Source organism: Ambystoma mexicanum, chromosome 14, assembly GCF_040938575.1.
Source record: "Ambystoma mexicanum isolate Mex_15411 chromosome 14, UKY_AmexF1_1, whole genome shotgun sequence".
In the NCBI taxonomy this organism is placed as follows: Eukaryota; Metazoa; Chordata; class Amphibia; order Caudata; family Ambystomatidae; genus Ambystoma; species Ambystoma mexicanum.
The window spans coordinates 644,934,285-644,951,605 of NC_090940.1; positions in this window are offsets into that span (position 1 = coordinate 644,934,285).

Sequence of the window (17,321 nt, forward strand, 5' to 3'; positions counted from 1 at the left end):
ACATTTAGATTAGTGAAGATTATCCATGCGTTACATTTAGATAGAATTATGAAGTTTAGCCATGTGTCACATTTAGATAGAATTGTGAATATTAGCCATGTATCACATTAGATTTGTGAAGATTATCCATGCGTCACATTTAGATAGATTTATGAAGCATAGTCATGCATCACATTTAGATAGAATTGTGAAGTTTAGCCATGTGTCACATTTAGATAGAGTTGTGAAGTTTAGCCATGTGTCACATTAGATGTGTGAAGATTAGCCATTCATCACATTTAGATAGAATTGTGAAGCATAGCCATGCATCACATTTAGATAGAATTCTGAAGCATAGCCATGCATCACATTTAGATAGATTTGTGAAGCATAGCCATGCATCACATTTAGATAGAATTGTGAAGCATAGCCATGCATCACATTTAGATAGAATTGTGAAGCTTAGCCATGTGTCACATTAGATGTGTGAAGATTAGCCATGCATCACATTTAGATAGAATTGTGAAGCATAGCCATGCATCACATTTAGACAGAATTGTGAAGTTTAGCCATGCATCACATTTAGATAGAATTGTGAAGTTTAGCCATGTGTCACATTTAGATAGAATTGTGAAGCTTAGCCATGTGTCACATTAGATGTGTGAAGATTAGCCATTCATCACATTTAGATAGATTTGTGAAGATTAGCCATTCATCACATTTAGATAGAATTGTGAAGTTTAGCCATGTGTCACATTTAGATAGAATTGTGAAGTTTAGCCATGTGTCACATTAGATGTGTGAAGATTAGCCATTCATCACATTTAGATAGATTTGTGAAGATTAGCCTTGCCTCACATTTAGAGAGAATTGTGAAGAATAGCCATCTGTCAATTTAGATAGATCTGTGAAGAATAGACATGCGTCACATTTAGATAGAATTGTCAAGCATAGCCAGGCATCACATTTAGATAGAATTGTGAAGTTTAGCCATGCATCACATTTAGATAGATTTCTGAAGTTTAGCCATGCATCACATTTAGATAGAATTGTGAATATTAGCCATGCGTCACATTCAGATAGAATTATGAAGCATAGCCATGTGTCACATCCAGATAGAATTGTGAAGTTTAGCCATGTGTCACATTTAGATAGAATTGTGAAGTTTAGCCATGTATCACATTTAGATAGAATTGTGAATATTAGCCATGTGTCACATTTAGATAGAATTGTGAAGTTTAGCCATGTGTCACATTAGATGTGTGAAGATTAGCCATTCATCACATTTAGATAGAATTGTGAAGTTTAGCCATGTGTCACATTTAGATAGAATTGTGAAGTTTAGCCATGTGTCACATTTAGATAGAATTGTGAAGTTTAGCCATGTGTCACATTAGATGTGTGAAGATTAGCCATTCATCACATTTAGATAGATTTGTGAAGATTAGCCTTGCCTCACATTTAGAGAGAATTGTGAAGAATAGCCATCTGTCAATTTAGATAGATCTGTGAAGAATAGACATGCGTCACATTTAGATAGAATTGTCAAGCATAGCCAGGCATCACATTTAGATAGAATTGTGAAGTTTAGCCATGCATCACATTTAGATAGATTTCTGAAGTTTAGCCATGCATCACATTTAGATAGAATTGTGAATATTAGCCATGCGTCACATTCAGATAGAATTATGAAGCATAGCCATGTGTCACATCCAGATAGAATTGTGAAGTTTAGCCATGTGTCACATTTAGATAGAATTGTGAAGTTTAGCCATGTATCACATTTAGATAGAATTGTGAATATTAGCCATGTGTCACATTTAGATAGAATTGTGAAGTTTAGCCATGTGTCACATTAGATGTGTGAAGATTAGCCATTCATCACATTTAGATAGATTTGTGAAGATTAGCCTTGCCTCACATTTAGAGAGAATTGTGAAGAATAGCCATCTGTCAATTTAGATAGATCTGTGAAGAATAGACATGCGTCACATTTAGATAGAATTGTCAAGCATAGCCAGGCATCACATTTAGATAGAATTGTGAAGTTTAGCCATGCATCACATTTAGATAGATTTCTGAAGTTTAGCCATGCATCACATTTAGATAGAATTGTGAATATTAGCCATGCGTCACATTCAGATAGAATTATGAAGCATAGCCATGTGTCACATCCAGATAGAATTGTGAAGTTTAGCCATGTGTCACATTTAGATAGAATTGTGAAGTTTAGCCATGTATCACATTTAGATAGAATTGTGAATATTAGCCATGTGTCACATTTAGATAGAATTGTGAAGTTTAGCCATGTGTCACATTAGATGTGTGAAGATTAGCGATTCATCACATTTAGATAGAATTGTGAAGTTTAGCCATGTGTCACATTTAGATAGAATTGTGAAGTTTAGCCTTGTCTCACATTTAGATAGAATTGTGAAGCTTAGTCATGCGTCACATTTATATAGAATTGTGAAGCATAGCCATGCATCACATTTAGATAGAATTGTGAAGTTTAGCCATGCATCACATTTAGATAGAATTGTGAAGTTTAGCCATGCATCACATTTAGATTAGTGAAGATTATCCATGCGTTACATTTAGATAGAATTATGAAGTTTAGCCATGTGTCACATTTAGATAGAATTGTGAATATTAGCCATGTATCACATTAGATTTGTGAAGATTATCCATGCGTCACATTTAGATAGATTTATGAAGCATAGTCATGCATCACATTTAGATAGAATTGTGAAGTTTAGCCATGTGTCACATTTAGATAGAGTTGTGAAGTTTAGCCATGTGTCACATTAGATGTGTGAAGATTAGCCATTCATCACATTTAGATAGATTTGTGAAGATTAGCCATTCATCACATTTAGATAGAATTGTGAAGTTTAGCCATGTGTCACATTTAGATAGAATTGTGAAGTTTAGCCATGTGTCACATTAGATGTGTGAAGATTAGCCATTCATCACATTTAGATAGATTTGTGAAGATTAGCCTTGCCTCACATTTAGAGAGAATTGTGAAGAATAGCCATCTGTCAATTTAGATAGATCTGTGAAGAATAGACATGCGTCACATTTAGATAGAATTGTCAAGCATAGCCAGGCATCACATTTAGATAGAATTGTGAAGTTTAGCCATGCATCACATTTAGATAGATTTCTGAAGTTTAGCCATGCATCACATTTAGATAGAATTGTGAATATTAGCCATGCGTCACATTCAGATAGAATTATGAAGCATAGCCATGTGTCACATCCAGATAGAATTGTGAAGTTTAGCCATGTGTCACATTTAGATAGAATTATGAAGTTTAGCCATGTGTCACATTTAGATAGAATTGTGAATATTAGCCATGTATCACATTAGATTTGTGAAGATTATCCATGCGTCACATTTAGATAGATTTATGAAGCATAGTCATGCATCACATTTAGATAGAATTGTGAAGTTTAGCCATGTGTCACATTTAGATAGAGTTGTGAAGTTTAGCCATGTGTCACATTAGATGTGTGAAGATTAGCCATTCATCACATTTAGATAGATTTGTGAAGATTAGCCATTCATCACATTTAGATAGAATTGTGAAGTTTAGCCATGTGTCACATTTAGATAGAATTGTGAAGTTTAGCCATGTGTCACATTAGATGTGTGAAGATTAGCCATTCATCACATTTAGATAGATTTGTGAAGATTAGCCTTGCCTCACATTTAGAGAGAATTGTGAAGAATAGCCATCTGTCAATTTAGATAGATCTGTGAAGAATAGACATGCGTCACATTTAGATAGAATTGTCAAGCATAGCCAGGCATCACATTTAGATAGAATTGTGAAGTTTAGCCATGCATCACATTTAGATAGATTTCTGAAGTTTAGCCATGCATCACATTTAGATAGAATTGTGAATATTAGCCATGCGTCACATTCAGATAGAATTATGAAGCATAGCCATGTGTCACATCCAGATAGAATTGTGAAGTTTAGCCATGTGTCACATTTAGATAGAATTGTGAAGTTTAGCCATGTATCACATTTAGATAGAATTGTGAATATTAGCCATGTGTCACATTTAGATAGAATTGTGAAGTTTAGCCATGTGTCACATTAGATGTGTGAAGATTAGCCATTCATCACATTTAGATAGAATTGTGAAGTTTAGCCATGTGTCACATTTAGATAGAATTGTGAAGTTTAGCCATGTGTCACATTTAGATAGAATTGTGAAGTTTAGCCATGTGTCACATTAGATGTGTGAAGATTAGCCATTCATCACATTTAGATAGATTTGTGAAGATTAGCCTTGCCTCACATTTAGAGAGAATTGTGAAGAATAGCCATCTGTCAATTTAGATAGATCTGTGAAGAATAGACATGCGTCACATTTAGATAGAATTGTCAAGCATAGCCAGGCATCACATTTAGATAGAATTGTGAAGTTTAGCCATGCATCACATTTAGATAGATTTCTGAAGTTTAGCCATGCATCACATTTAGATAGAATTGTGAATATTAGCCATGCGTCACATTCAGATAGAATTATGAAGCATAGCCATGTGTCACATCCAGATAGAATTGTGAAGTTTAGCCATGTGTCACATTTAGATAGAATTGTGAAGTTTAGCCATGTATCACATTTAGATAGAATTGTGAATATTAGCCATGTGTCACATTTAGATAGAATTGTGAAGTTTAGCCATGTGTCACATTAGATGTGTGAAGATTAGCCATTCATCACATTTAGATAGATTTGTGAAGATTAGCCTTGCCTCACATTTAGAGAGAATTGTGAAGAATAGCCATCTGTCAATTTAGATAGATCTGTGAAGAATAGACATGCGTCACATTTAGATAGAATTGTCAAGCATAGCCAGGCATCACATTTAGATAGAATTGTGAAGTTTAGCCATGCATCACATTTAGATAGATTTCTGAAGTTTAGCCATGCATCACATTTAGATAGAATTGTGAATATTAGCCATGCGTCACATTCAGATAGAATTATGAAGCATAGCCATGTGTCACATCCAGATAGAATTGTGAAGTTTAGCCATGTGTCACATTTAGATAGAATTGTGAAGTTTAGCCATGTATCACATTTAGATAGAATTGTGAATATTAGCCATGTGTCACATTTAGATAGAATTGTGAAGTTTAGCCATGTGTCACATTAGATGTGTGAAGATTAGCCATTCATCACATTTAGATAGAATTGTGAAGTTTAGCCATGTGTCACATTTAGATAGAATTGTGAAGTTTAGCCTTGTCTCACATTTAGATAGAATTGTGAAGCTTAGTCATGCGTCACATTTATATAGAATTGTGAAGCATAGCCATGCATCACATTTAGATAGAATTGTGAAGTTTAGCCATGCATCACATTTAGATAGAATTGTGAAGTTTAGCCATGCATCACATTTAGATTAGTGAAGATTATCCATGCGTTACATTTAGATAGAATTATGAAGTTTAGCCATGTGTCACATTTAGATAGAATTGTGAATATTAGCCATGTATCACATTAGATTTGTGAAGATTATCCATGCGTCACATTTAGATAGATTTATGAAGCATAGTCATGCATCACATTTAGATAGAATTGTGAAGTTTAGCCATGTGTCACATTTAGATAGAGTTGTGAAGTTTAGCCATGTGTCACATTAGATGTGTGAAGATTAGCCATTCATCACATTTAGATAGAATTGTGAAGCATAGCCATGCATCACATTTAGATAGAATTCTGAAGCATAGCCATGCATCACATTTAGATAGATTTGTGAAGCATAGCCATGCATCACATTTAGATAGAATTGTGAAGCATAGCCATGCATCACATTTAGATAGAATTGTGAAGCTTAGCCATGTGTCACATTAGATGTGTGAAGATTAGCCATGCATCACATTTAGATAGAATTGTGAAGCATAGCCATGCATCACATTTAGACAGAATTGTGAAGTTTAGCCATGCATCACATTTAGATAGAATTGTGAAGTTTAGCCATGCATCACATTTAGATAGAATTGTGAAGTTTAGCCATGCATCATATTTAGATAGAATTGTGAAGCTTAGCCATGCATCACATTTAGATAGTATTGTGAAGTTTAGACATGCATCACATTTAGATAGAATTGTGAAGTTTAGCCATGCATCACATTTAGATAGAATTGTGAAGTTTAGCCATGATTCACATTTAGATAGAATTGTGAAGTTTAGCCATGTATCACATTTAGATAGAATTGTGAATATTAGCCATGCGTCACATTTAGATAGAATTATGAAGCATAGCCATGTGTCACATCCAGATAGAATTGTGAAGTTTAGCCATGTGTCACATTTAGATAGAATTGTGAAGTTTAGCCATGTGTCACATTAGATGTGTGAAGATTAGCCATTCATCACATTTAGATAGAATTGTGAAGTTTAGCCATGTGTCACATTTAGATAGAATTGTGAAGTTTAGCCTTGTCTCACATTTAGATAGAATTGTGAAGCTTAGTCATGCGTCACATTTATATAGAATTGTGAAGCATAGCCATGCATCACATTTAGATAGCATTGTGAAGTTTAGCCATGCATCACATTTAGATAGAATTGTGAAGTTTAGCCATGCATCACATTTAGATTTGTGAAGATTATCCATGCGTTACATTTAGATAGAATTGTGAAGTTTAGCCATGTGTCACATTTAGATAGAATTGTGAATATTAGCCATGTATCACATTAGATTTGTGAAGATTATCCATGCGTCACATTTAGATAGATTTATGAAGCATAGCCATGCATCACATTTAGATAGAATTGTGAAGTTTAGCCATGCATAACATTTAGATAGAATTGTGAAGCTTAGTCATGCGTCACATTTAGATAGAATTGTGAAGCATAGCCATGCATCACATTTAGATAGAATTGTGAAGTTTAGCCATGTGTCACATTAGATTTGTGAAGATTATCCATGCGTTACATTTAGATAGAATTGTGAAGTTTAGCCATGTGTCACATTTAGATAGAATTGTGAATATTAGCCATGTATCACATTAGATTCGTGAAGATTATCCATGCGTCACATTTAGATAGATTTATGAAGCATAGCCATGCATCACATTAAGATAGAATTGTGAAGTTTAGCCATGTGTCACATTTAGATAGAATTGTGGAGTTTAGCCATGTGTCACATTAGATGTGTGAAGATTAGCCATTCATCACATTTAGATAGAATTGTGAAGTTTAGCCATGTGTCACATTTAGATAGAATTGTGAAGCTTAGCCATGTGTCACATTAGATGTGTGAAGATTAGCCATTCATCACATTTAGATAGATTTGTGAAGATTAGCCATTCATCACATTTAGATAGAATTGTGAAGTTTAGCCATGTGTCACATTTAGATAGAATTGTGAAGTTTAGCCATGTGTCACATTAGATGTGTGAAGATTAGCCATTCATCACATTTAGATAGATTTGTGAAGATTAGCCTTGCCTCACATTTAGAGAGAATTGTGAAGAATAGCCATCTGTCAATTTAGATAGATCTGTGAAGAATAGACATGCGTCACATTTAGATAGAATTGTCAAGCATAGCCAGGCATCACATTTAGATAGAATTGTGAAGTTTAGCCATGCATCACATTTAGATAGATTTCTGAAGTTTAGCCATGCATCACATTTAGATAGAATTGTGAAGTTTAGCCATGCATCATATTTAGAAGGAATTGTGAAGCTTAGCCATGCATCACATTTAGATAGTATTGTGAAGTTTAGACATGCATAACATTTAGATAGAATTGTGAAGTTTAGCCATGTGTCACATCCAGATAGAATTGTGAAGTTTAGCCATGTGTCACATTAGATGTGTGAAGATAAGCCATTCATCACATTTAGATAGAATTGTGAAGTTTAGCCATGTGTCACATTTAGATAGAATTGTGAAGCTTAGTCATGCGTCACATTTATATATAATTGTGAAGCATAGCCATGCACCACATTTAGATAGAATTGTGAAGTTTAGCCATGCATCACATTTAGATAGAATTGTGAAGCTTAGCCATGCGTCACATTTAGATAGAATTGTGAAGTTTAGCCATGTGTCACATTTAGATAGAATTGTGAAGCTTAGCCATGTATCACATTAGATTTGTGAAGATTATCCATGCGTTACATTTAGATAGAATTGTGAAGTTTAGCCATGCGTCACATTTAGATAGAATTGTGAATATTAGCCATGTATCACATTAGATTCGTGAAGATTATCCATGCGTCACATTTAGATAGATTTATGAAGCATAGCCATGCATCACATTTAGATAGAATTGTGAAGTTTAGCCATGTGTCACATTTAGATAGAATTGTGGAGTTTAGCCATGTGTCACATTAGATGTGTGAAGATTAGCCATTCATCACATTTAGATAGAATTGTGAAGTTTAGCCATGTGTCACATTTAGATAGAATTGTGAAGCTTAGCCATGTGTCACATTAGATGTGTGAAGATTAGCCATTCATCACATTTAGATAGATTTGTGAAGATTAGCCTTGCCTCACATTTAGAGAGAATTGTGAAGAATAGCCATCTGTCCATTTAGATAGATCTGTGAAGAATAGACATGCGTCACATTTAGATAGAATTGTGAAGCATAGTCATGCATCACATTTAGATAGAATTGTGAAGTTTAGCCATGCATCACATTTAGATAGAATTGTGAAGTTTAGCCATGCATCACATTTAGATAGAATTGTGAAGCATAGCCATGCATCACATTTAGATAGAATTGTGAAGTTTAGCCATGCATCACATTTAGATAGAATTGTGAAGCATAGCCATGCATCACATTTAGATAGAATTGTGAAGTTTAGCCATGTGTCACATTAGATGTGTGAAGATTAGCCATTCATCACATTTAGATAGAATTGTGAAGTTTAGCCATGTGTCACATTAGATGTGTGAAGATTAGCCATTCATCACATTTAGATAGAATTGTGAATTTTAGCCATGTGTCACATTTAGATAGAATTGTGAAGTTTAGCCATTAATCACATTTAGATAGAATTGTGAAGCATAGCCATGCATCACATTTAGATAGATTTGTGAAGCATAGCCATGCATCACATTTAGATAGATTTGTGAAGCATAGCCATGCATCACATTTAGATAGAATTGTGAAGCATAGCCATGCATCACATTTAGATAGAATTGTGAAGCTTAGCCATGTGTCACATTAGATGTGTGAAGATTAGCCATTCATCACATTTAGATAGCTTTGTGAAGATTAGCCCTGCCTCACATTTAGAGAGAATTGTGAAGAATAGCCATCTGTCAATTTAGATAGATCTGTGAAGAATAGACATGCGTCACATTTAGATAGAATTGTGAAGCATAGCCATGCATCACATTTAGATAGAATTGTGAAGTTTAGCCATGCATCACATTTAGATAGAATTGTGAAGTTTAGCCATGCATCACATTTAGATAGAATTGTGAAGTTTAGCCATGCATCACATTTAGATAGAATTATGAAGCAGCTCCATGTGTCACATCCAGATAGAATTGTGAAGTTTAGCCATGTGTCACATTTAGATAGAATTGTGAAGCTTAGTCATGCGTCACATTTATATAGAATTGTGAAGCATAGCCATGCATCACATTTAGATAGAATTGTGAAGTTTAGCCATGCATCACATTTAGATAGAATTGTGAAGTTTAGCCATGCATCACATTTAGATTTGTGAAGATTATCCATGCGTTACATTTAGATAGAATTGTGAAGTTTAGCCATGTGTCACATTTAGATAGAATTGTGAATATTAGCCATGTATCACATTAGATTTGTGAAGATTATCCATGCGTCACATTTAGATAGATTTATGAAGCATAGCCATGCATCACATTTAGATAGAATTGTGAAGTTTAGCCATGTGTCACATTTAGATAGAATTGTGAAGCTTAGCCATGTGTCACATTAGATGTGTGAAGATTAGCCATTCATCACATTTAGATAGATTTGTGAAGATTAGCCATTCAGCACATTTAGATAGATCTGTGAAGAATAGACATGCGTCACATTTAGATAGAATTGTGAAGCATAGCCATGCATCACATTTAGATAGAATTGTGAAGTTTAGCCATGCATCACATTTAGATAGAATTGTGAAGTTTAGCCATGCATCACATTTAGATAGAATTGTGAAGCATAGCCATGCATCACATTTAGATAGAATTGTGAAGTTTAGCCATGCATCACATTTAGATAGAATTGTGAAGTTTAGCCATGCATCACATTTAGATAGAATTGTGAAGTTTAGCCATGTGTCACATTAGATGTGTGAAGATTAGCCATTCATCACATTTAGATAGAATTGTGAAGTTTAGCCATGCATCACATTTAGATAGAATTGTGAAGTTTAGCCATGTGTCACATTAGATGTGTGAAGATTAGCCATTCATCACATTTAGATAGAATTGTGAATTTTAGCCGTGTCACATTTAGATAGAATTGTGAAGTTTAGCCATTAATCACATTTAGATAGAATTGCGAAGCATAGCCATGCATCACATTTAGATAGAATTGTGAAGCATAGCCATGCATCACATTTAGATAGATTTGTGAAGCATAGCCATGCATCACATTTAGATAGAATTGTGAAGCATAGCCATGCATCACATTTAGATAGAATTGTGAAGCTTAGCCATGTGTCACATTAGATGTGTGAAGATTAGCCATTCATCACATTTAGATAGCTTTGTGAAGATTAGCCCTGCCTCACATTTAGAGAGAATTGTGAAGAATAGCCATCTGTCAATTTAGATAGATCTGTGAAGAATAGACATGCGTCACATTTAGATAGAATTATGATGCATAGCCATGCATCACATTTAGATAGAATTGTGAAGTTTAGCCATGCATCACATTTAGATAGAATTGTGAAGTTTAGCCATGCATCACATTTAGATTTGTGAAGATTATCCATGCGTTACATTTAGATAGAATTGTGAAGTTTAGCCATGTGTCACATTAGATTTGTGAAGATTATCCATGCGTCACATTTAGATAGATTTATGAAGCATAGCCATGCATCACATTTAGATAGAATTGTGAAGTTTAGCCATGCATCACATTTAGATAGATTTGTGAAGCATAGCCATGCATCACATTTAGATAGAATTGTGAAGCATAGCCATGCATCACATTTAGATAGAATTGTGAAGCTTAGCCATGTGTCACATTAGATGTGTGAAGATTAGCCATTCATCACATTTAGATAGAATTGTGAAGTTTAGCCATGCATCACATTTAGATAGAATTGTGAAGTTTAGCCATGCATCATATTTAGAAGGAATTGTGAAGCTTAGCCATGCATCACATTTAGATAGAATTGTGAAGTTTAGCCATGCATCACATTTAGATAGAATTGTGAAGTTTAGCCATGCATCACATTTAGATTTGTGAAGATTATCCATGCGTTACATTTAGATAGAATTGTGAAGTTTAGCCATGTGTCACATTAGATTTGTGAAGATTATCCATGCGTCACATTTAGATAGATTTATGAAGCATAGCCATGCATCACATTTAGATAGAATTGTGAAGTTTAGCCATGCATCACATTTAGATAGATTTGTGAAGCATAGCCATGCATCACATTTAGATAGAATTGTGAAGCATAGCCATGCATCACATTTAGATAGAATTGTGAAGCTTAGCCATGTGTCACATTAGATGTGTGAAGATTAGCCATTCATCACATTTAGATAGAATTGTGAAGTTTAGCCATGCATCATATTTAGATAGAATTGTGAAGTTTAGCCATGCATCATATTTAGAAGGAATTGTGAAGCTTAGCCATGCATCACATTTAGATAGTATTGTGAAGTTTAGACATGCATCACATTTAGATAGAATTGTGAAGTTTAGCCATGCATCACATTTAGATAGAATTGTGAAGTTTAGCCATGTATCACATTTAGATAGAATTGTGAATATTAGCCATGCGTCACATTCAGATAGAATTATGAAGCATAGCCATGTGTCACATCCAGATAGAATTGTGAAGTTTAGCCATGTGTCACATTTAGATAGAATTGTGAAGTTTAGCCATGTATCACATTTAGATAGAATTGTGAATATTAGCCATGTGTCACATTTAGATAGAATTGTGGAGTTTAGCCATGTGTCACATTAGATGTGTGAAGATTAGCCACTCATCACATTTAGATAGAATTGTGAAGTTTAGCCATGTGTCACATTTAGATAGAATTGTGAAGTTTAGCCATGCATCACATTTAGATTTGTGAAGATTATCCATGCGTTACATTTAGATAGAATTGTGAAGTTTAGCCATGTGTCACATTTAGATAGAATTGTGAATATTAGCCATGTATCACATTAGATTTGTGAAGATTATCCATGCGTCACATTTAGATAGATTTATGAAGCATAGCCATGCATCACATTTAGATAGAATTGTGAAGTTTAGCCATGTGTCACATTTAGATAGAGTTGTGAAGTTTAGCCATGTGTCACATTAGATGTGTGAAGTTTAGCCATGCATCACATTTAGATAGAATTGTGAAGTTTAGCCATGCATCATATTTAGATAGAATTGTGAAGCTTAGCCATGCATCACATTTAGATAGAATTGTGAAGTTTAGCCATGCATCACATTTAGATAGAATTGTGAAGTTTAGCCATGCATCACATTTAGATAGAATTGTGAAGTTTAGCCATGTATCACATTTAGATAGAATTGTGAATATTAGCCATGTGTCACATTTAGATAGAATTATGAAGCATAGCCATGTGTCACATCCAGATAGAATTGTGAAGTTTAGCCATGTGTCACATTTAGATAGAATTGTGAAGTTTAGCCATGTGTCACATTAGATGTGTGAAGATTAGCCATTCATCACATTTAGATAGAATTGTGAAGTTTAGCCATGTGTCACATTTAGATAGAATTGTGAAGTTTAGCCTTGTCTCACATTTAGATAGAATTGTGAAGCTTAGTCATGCGTCACATTTATATAGAATTTTGAAGCATAGCCATGCATCACATTTAGATAGCATTGTGAAGTTTAGCCATGCATCACATTTAGATAGAATTGTGAAGTTTAGCCATGCATCACATTTAGATTTGTGAAGATTATCCATGCGTTATATTTAGATAGAATTGTGAAGTTTAGCCATGTGTCACATTTAGATAGAATTGTGAATATTAGCCATGTATCACATTAGATTTGTGAAGATTATCCATGCGTCACATTTAGATAGATTTATGAAGCATAGCCATGCATCACATTTAGATAGAATTGTGAAGTTTAGCCATGTGTCACATTTAGATAGAGTTGTGAAGTTTAGCCATGTGTCACATTAGATGTGTGAAGATTAGCCATGCATCACATTTAGATAGAATTGTGAAGTTTAGCCATCTGTCACATTTAGATAGAATTGTGAAGTTTAGCCTTGTCTCACATTTAGATAGAATTGTGCAGCTTAGTCATGCGTCACATTTAGATATAATTGTGAAGCATAGCCATGCATCACATTTACATAGAATTGTGAAGTTTAGCCATGCATAACATTTAGATAGAATTGTGAAGCTTAGTCATGCGTCACATTTAGATAGAATTGTGAAGCATAGCCATGCATCACATTTAGATAGAATTGTGAAGTTTAGCCATGTGTCACATTAGATTTGTGAAGATTATCCATGCGTTACATTTAGATAGAATTGTGAAGTTTAGCCATGTGTCACATTTAGATAGAATTGTGAATATTAGCCATGTATCACATTAGATTCGTGAAGATTATCCATGCGTCACATTTAGATAGATTTATGAAGCATAGCCATGCATCACATTAAGATAGAATTGTGAAGTTTAGCCATGTGTCACATTTAGATAGAATTGTGAAGTTTAGCCATGTGTCACATTTAGATAGAGTTGTGAAGCTTAGCCATGTGTCACATTAGATGTGTGAAGTTTAGCCATGCATCACATTTAGATAGAATTGTGAAGTTTAGCCATGTGTCACATTTAGATAGAATTGTGAAGCTTAGCCATGCATCACATTTAGATAGTATTGTGAAGTTTAGACATGCATCACATTTAGATAGAATTGTGAAGTTTAGCCATGCATCACATTTAGATAGAATTGTGAAGTTTAGCCATGCATCACATTTATATAGAATTGTGAAGCATAGCCATGCATCACATTTAGATAGAATTGTGAAGCATAGCCATGCATCACATTTAGATAGAATTGTGAAGCTTAGCCATGTGTCACATTAGATGTGTGAAGATTAGCCATTCATCACATTTATATCGATTTGTGAAGATTAGCCTTGCCTCACATTTAGAGAGAATTGTGAAGAATATCCATCTGTCAATTTAGATAGATCTGTGAAGAATAGACATGCGTCACATTTAGATAGAATTGTGAAGCATAGCCATGCATCACATTTAGATAGAATTGTGAAGTTTAGCCATGCATCACATTTAGATAGAATTGTGAAGTTTAGCCATGCATCATATTTAGAAGGAATTGTGAAGCTTAGCCATGCATCACATTTAGATAGTATTGTGAAGTTTAGACATGCATCACATTTAGATAGAATTGTGAAGTTTAGCCATGCATCACATTTAGATAGAATTGTGAAGTTTAGCCATGTATCACATTTAGATAGAATTGTGAATATTAGCCATGCATCACATTCAGATAGAATTATGAAGCATAGCCATGTGTCACATCCAGATAGAATTGTGAAGTTTAGCCATGTGTCACATTTAGATAGAAATGTGAAGTTTAGCCATGTATCACATTTAGATAGAATTGTGAATATTAGCCATGTGTCACATTTAGATAGAATTATGAAGCATAGCCATGTGTCACATCCAGATAGAATTGTGAAGTTTAGCCATGTGTCACATTTAGATAGAATTGTGAAGTTTAGCCATGTGTCACATTAGATGTGTGAAGATTAGCCATTCATCACATTTAGATAGAATTGTGAAGTTTAGCCATGTGTCACATTTAGATAGAATTGTGAAGTTTAGCCTTGTCTCACATTTAGATAGAATTGTGAAGCTTAGTCATGCGTCACATTTATATAGAATTGTGAAGCATAGCCATGCATCACATTTAGATAGAATTGTGAAGTTTAGCCATGCATCACATTTAGATAGAATTGTGAAGTTTAGCCATGCATCACATTTAGATTAGTGAAGATTATCCATGCGTTACATTTAGATAGAATTGTGAAGTTTAGCCATGTGTCACATTTAGATAGAATTGTGAATATTAGCCATGTATCACATTAGATTTGTGAAGATTATCCATGCGTCACATTTAGATAGATTTATGAAGCATAGTCATGCATCACATTTAGATAGAATTGTGAAGTTTAGCCATGTGTCACATTTAGATAGAGTTGTGAAGTTTAGCCATGTGTCACATTAGATGTGTGAAGATTAGCCATTCATCACATTTAGATAGAATTGTGAAGCATAGCCATGCATCACATTTAGATAGAATTCTGAAGCATAGCCATGCATCACATTTAGATAGATTTGTGAAGCATAGCCATGCATCACATTTAGATAGAATTGTGAAGCTTAGCCATGTGTCACATTAGATGTGTGAAGATTAGCCATTCATCACATTTAGATAGATTTGTGAAGATTAGCCTTGCCTCACATTTAGAGAGAATTGTGAAGAATAGCCATCTGTCAATTTAGATAGATCTGTGAAGAATAGACATGCGTCACATTTAGATAGAATTGTGAAGCATAGCCATGCATCACATTTAGACAGAATTGTGAAGTTTAGCCATGCATCACATTTAGATAGAATTGTGAAGTTTAGCCATGCATCACATTTAGATAGAATTGTGAAGTTTAGCCATGCATCATATTTAGATAGAATTGTGAAGCTTAGCCATGCATCACATTTAGATAGTATTGTGAAGTTTAGACATGCATCACATTTAGATAGAATTGTGAAGTTTAGCCATGCATCACATTTAGATAGAATTGTGAAGTTTAGCCATGCATCACATTTAGATAGAATTGTGAAGTTTAGCCATGTATCACATTTAGATAGAATTGTGAATATTAGCCATGCGTCACATTTAGATAGAATTATGAAGCATAGCCATGTGTCACATCCAGATAGAATTGTGAAGTTTAGCCATGTGTCACATTTAGATAGAATTGTGAAGTTTAGCCATGTGTCACATTAGATGTGTGAAGATTAGCCATTCATCACATTTAGATAGAATTGTGAAGTTTAGCCATGTGTCACATTTAGATAGAATTGTGAAGTTTAGCCTTGTCTCACATTTAGATAGAATTGTGAAGCTTAGTCATGCGTCACATTTATATAGAATTGGGAAGCATAGCCATGCATCACATTTAGATAGCATTGTGAAGTTTAGCCATGCATCACATTTAGATAGAATTGTGAAGTTTAGCCATGCATCACATTTAGATTTGTGAAGATTATCCATGCGTTACATTTAGATAGAATTGTGAAGTTTAGCCATGTGTCACATTTAGATAGAATTGTGAATATTAGCCATGTATCACATTAGATTTGTGAAGATTATCCATGCATCACATTTAGATAGATTTATGAAGCATAGCCATGCATCACATTTAGATAGAATTGTGAAGTTTAGCCATGTGCCACATTTAGATAGAGTTGTGAAGTTTAGCCATGTGTCACATTAGATGTGTGAAGATTAGCCATTCATCACATTTAGATAGAATTGTGAAGTTTAGCCATGTGTCACATTTAGATAGAATTGTGAAGTTTAGCCTTGTCTCACATTTAGATAGAATTGTGAAGTTTAGCCATGCATAACATTTAGATAGAATTGTGAAGCTTAGTCATGCGTAACATTTAGATAGAATTGTGAAGCATAGCCATGCATCACATTTAGATAGAATTGTGAATATTAGCCATGTATCACATTAGATTTGTGAAGATTATCCATGCGTCACATTTAGACAGATTTATGAAGCATAGCCATGCATCACATTAAGATAGAATTGTGAAGTTTAGCCATGTGTCACATTTAGATAGAATTGTGGAGTTTAGCCATGTGTCACATTAGATGTGTGAAGATTAGCCATTCATCACATTTAGATAGAATTGTGAAGTTTAGCCATGTGTCACATTTAGATAGAATTGTGAAGCTTAGCCATGTGTCACATTAGATGTGTGAAGATTAGCCATTCATCACATTTAGATAGAATTGTGAAGTTTAGCCATGTGTCACATTGAGATAGTATTGTGAAGTTTAGACATGCATCACATTTAGATAGAATTGTGAAGTTTAGCCATGCA